Source organism: Parasteatoda tepidariorum, chromosome 10 (genome assembly GCF_043381705.1).
Source record: "Parasteatoda tepidariorum isolate YZ-2023 chromosome 10, CAS_Ptep_4.0, whole genome shotgun sequence".
Taxonomy (NCBI): domain Eukaryota; kingdom Metazoa; phylum Arthropoda; class Arachnida; order Araneae; family Theridiidae; genus Parasteatoda; species Parasteatoda tepidariorum.
This window is the reverse complement of record NC_092213.1, coordinates 80,627,218-80,632,028: the sequence shown is the minus strand read 5'-3', so window position 1 is coordinate 80,632,028 and position 4,811 is coordinate 80,627,218. Positions and strand designations below refer to the sequence as shown.

Genomic DNA, 4,811 nt, shown 5'->3' with positions numbered 1-4,811 from the left:
AAATAACAAACCAAACGATGTTAACAAAATGACGTAGAAAGCGCAACTAGATCAAAATTATACAAGCACAACTAGATCAAATTATAATACCTGAGTGCTTGACGTAACAGATATAGAAATAGAATTTGATACCATAAAAAATTATATAGAAATAGAAATTGATACCATAAAAAATTTATTCGTTTTCGTGTTCTTTTCATGTATTTAGCATTTTAGTTTTTTTTTTCTTAAACGTTGCAGCTATATTATATATAAAATAGGAATTTAATTGTTTTTGAAGGAACGATCACACTTACCTTGGATCTCTTTGGTTTTTCTATTCTTCATTTTAACAGTTTTTATTAAATGCAATTAGTTATTTTCAGAAAGTTTCAGTTTACAGATAAGCACTTAGATTTTAATATTGAAGTTTCGTGATTTGCTTTCATAGTAATTGTTGTTCTAAAGTATTCGTTAACTTCTTAAAAATCCGATTACTGACATGGCAGAACTGCCTTCCAGAGAAACTTTGTATTTTGTCAAAGAAAAAGATATTAAGAGATTCTCAAAGAAGAAGAAGGGCCCAAGAAACGTCCAGGACTGGAACACTTTAATTGTCCACTAATCTTCAGATTTCCTGCTATGTTTTAAAAAACTGTGAAAACCTTTAGCGTGGCGGACAGCTGGCCGCCTTAGGCGGCTAGTTAATAAATCTTATCATTACTAATATGACCGCATCAACAATGTAATTCATATTAGCTTCGTTTATTGAAGTTTGCTGTGTTGATAATTTTTTCCACCCATAAATGACTGATTTAACTACATTATACTTAATTATTCCAGCTGCAATTAGTCAATGGGTTAGGCATTGAACTGTTGTGTTGTCTTGAAGCCCACCCAGCTTCAGATTGATGGGTACCAGCTTGCCTGGACAGTAAAGGCTGCCTGTCCGCAATGCTGACCACATTGCCACACTGTAGAGCCTTAACCTCCATGAACCCCCTGGCACGCAAACTGCTATTGCATTATTTTTAGTTAATACATTACTTCTTTTGAATAATAAATAAATTAGAAATGCTAGTCAGTAAATTAAATAAATAATGAACCGTCTGTTAACTAAATATAAAAAAAATATAAATTTTTAGGTCAATTCCTACTAAGGTCAACAAAGATAAATTTTATTTTAGTTACTTTTCATTAAATAATTGCAATTTTTTCTCCTATATATAATTAAAATAAATTTATTAAATTTAATGAATGAAATAATGTTTAAGAAAACTGTATCACATCAAGTGTCATCTACTACAAGTTTAAAAAAAGGTATTTGAACTTGAGTGGATGAAAAAAAAAAGTACGTGGAGTCCCCCGCGCGGAAGAAGTTAAACTTCGTAACCTGCGACGTTAATTGTAGAAGAATCAGCAGTCGTAGAAGGATCACTAGTTCTATTCAACGACTCTTTTTCCTGCTCTCTAATAAATTATATGTGTATCAAAACAAACAAAAGAAATATTTATAGAAAAACAAAAGTTTTATGACTTTTATTATTTTTATGTTAGTGAGAACCAAAACAATGAATGAGGGAAAACTGGATCCTACCACGTGATTTCCCGGTCAAGAAAAATGTAGCGTTAAACGTTTAATGATTCCTTCTTGGAAGTCGCATAAGAAGTATAACTTCAATAAAAAGTATTTTATTAACGATTAAAAATATGAACAAGATATATAAATATATATAGGCAGAGTGTGAAACTAATGGTAGGAATTGGAAAAAAAAGGTGCGTAGTATTAGACTACTATAGAAGTAAGGCTACTACACTAGTCTAATTCAGGGGCTCTATATAGAAGTATAAATTAGGTGACGTGGACCACATGTGCTACCACGTCATTTTCTTTATTGAATTTATCGGACACATCGAATATAAATTAATTAAATATTTAAACGTGAGCTATAAACTATTTTTTTGTTCTAAAAGAGCTATAAGTTAGAACTTATCACTGATGTTATTTTTAAAATATGTGAAAAACTAAATGGCATAAAGTAAAATTTAAAACAATAACGAATCAGAAAAATTCCATTTCGTTCTTTGCCCATCCCTATTTAATTAATGAATTAATATTTGAAAAAACTTTATTAACATCATCCACTACAAGTTTAAAAAAATGTATTTGAACTTGAGTGGATTAATTAAAATTATTTTATTAACGATAGAAAATTTGAACAAGAGTGTGAAGTAATAGTAGGAATTGAAAAAAGGAATGAATTAATTTGTAGAGCATAGATGAAGACATTATTTTTCCCTAGCCCATGAATCGGATGACAAATAATTAAGTGAGCAGTTAATCTTGTCGAATACCGAATAGAAATAAAATAGGTATTTTAATAACCGTAGTTTTAAATAAAACTATGGTTTCAATATGGCAAAAAATTAAAAAAAATAATGACAAAAGGAAAACATTTGCTGAATTAATATAAAATATATTTATTTGTTGAACTTAAAAAAGAAAAGTAATAAAACAAATACCGATATAGAAAACGTTCCAGTTAATTTGCATAATAATTAACAATAATATAATCATTAACAATTAATAATAATTTAATAATTATTAATAATTTAATAAATAAAATAAAACCAGCATATATTTAGATGAAATAAAAATGATTATTTTAAAATTACTACTAATAATACTGTTCGAATTTATTTTTATCTTTTTTTTCCTCGTAAAATCCCGAGTCTCACACTAACTTAATGGACACACGATTTCTATCGGTTCTTAATATTTTCTTTAGTAATCACAAGAGGGCTCCTTTGCCTTCTCGTTATCACTCCCTAACCCCCTAAAATTCTGACGCAATTCTTACCGAACGAGCTCCCAATTCCTTTTTAATAACAAAATTTTTATGTCATGATATATTTGTGACGTCTTATTTTAATTTACATTAAATGCTATGCTCTTTGCTATTTATTGCTCCCCAAGTTTCACAATTTAATTACTCCAAATAAATTAGAAACGAAGTAAGCCTCTTTTTTTCTTAATATCATTTGTGCTTTCTTCATGAAATGGTTTTTCGTAAGCCAAGAAAAATTTTCCGAATAGTGAAAAAGTCACAGCGATCTCCCGTGACTAGTCATTCCTGCTAATGAGTTTAATGTAGCGACTTGTTTTTAGTCAGGAAAAATTAAATTACATCATGCTAATTTAAGATACAGAAACGTTGTTGTTGTTCCAGCCAAAATCCAATTTTAACTTTAACGAGTACCCGGTACACTGTTAAAAATTCCGAGCCCCACTGCAGCAAAAGTTGGTATTCATTTGCTGGCTACATAAAATGGTTGATATTTACTATCTAAGGTTGGTTATGGTTGCCATCTAAGGTTGCTATTTACGTTAAAAAACCTATTTACCGTAAGTAGGTTATTTTATGACATACCTCTAAACATTTTATACCGTCAACCAAATTTAAAAAAAGGCAGTATAAAAGAAATGAACTTTAACTAATGCAAATGAAACATTTACCTACCTAAATAAGTTGATACTAGAAACATCATGGCATTAGTCGTCCCTATACACCGAGCACCAAGGTGTAAAGAAAACATCAAATACAGTTTTACAGTCCCCGTCAAAGTTTTGCATCTTTCACCAACTTTTGGTGCAGTCAGTTGCACCGTGGAAGTATTTCTCGATCATTCTTCACAATTTATGATGTAACTAAAATAAAATGACCTTTCAAATTAACCGAACTTTGGTATAATAAGAAACTTTGCACCAAATACTAGTTAAAGATTTACTTAGTTTTTTTCACGATGTGGGTAATGTGCACAATATTTAGGAATTATGCGAGATCAAATATTAATATAAATGCAACAAAAAATTTGCTTCCCAGTGTAATTTGCTCTCAAGAATCTGTACAATAACTGATTTCTACACTTTAGTGGTAGCACATATCCATATAAGTAGGTTTAAATTACATTTTTCTACTTAAATATCATCACCTATCCACTAATCACATCGCCACGCATGTCTTTTTTTTTTTGACAAAAATATCTAAAAATAATAAATTATGATAAATTGTCCTAATCATTAGCCACGGCTAAATAATCCGTGGCTAAAATTACGTGCAGAACAGGCAATTCATGTTTCTCTTTTCTATTTTCTATTTTTTCTTAAATAAATATTTATTTTCTAAAATTATTTATGGTCAACTTCTTTAAATTATCCAGTATAATATTACCTTGCGCACATCCATTTTCGGGCCCAACCTTGGTAACTAACAAATCAAACGCACTTCAGCAATGCAGTAAGAACGGCACTTTGAAACAAAACTACTCTAGTTACGCTCAATTTGCGCTGTTGTTTTCATACTTTGCAATCTGGCAATCTTGTTACGAAAATATTTTAAATCATTCTTGAAAAATATCTCGTTCATGTAGGTACATTTGAATTCGCTACTAGCTTTTTAGATTACTAGGAGGCTTCACCCCCTGCTCGCTGGCCCTCGCCAACCCCCGGAACTGCTTTCGCAGTTCATTTCGGATTGCTTCGCAATCCGATGCTCGCTTTGCTCGCTCATTGGATACGTTCTTAACGTCTAGCTTTTGTATACTTTCTTGAACACTGAAGTTCCGAAAACTTTTCACTGTAGAAAATTCTAAACCTGCGCATTTCAATATTAATTTGAAATTGCAAACAGTTCACATATTTTTCTTAATCACACTATTCTAAATTTCAGTTGTTGAGAAAAGTAACTGTTGTAAGTTTTGTTTTAAAGTCTTTCCCACCAGAGGGCTAAAACCATGTGTTGTAAAACAATATGAAATAGTACTGAACGCCG

General features: G+C 30.6%; 1 long non-coding RNA gene across 1 annotated transcript in view; it reads right to left on the bottom strand.

Moving 5' to 3' along the window:
* The window catches only part of LOC139426794 (uncharacterized), a 140,081-nt gene that overhangs the window by 34,467 nt on the left and 100,803 nt on the right, over positions 1 to 4,811 (bottom strand). Inside the window, exon 3 of the long non-coding RNA XR_011638014.1 lies at positions 3,501 to 3,688. This is a non-coding gene — a long non-coding RNA (uncharacterized lncRNA). The remainder of the gene's footprint in view (positions 1 to 3,500; positions 3,689 to 4,811) is intronic.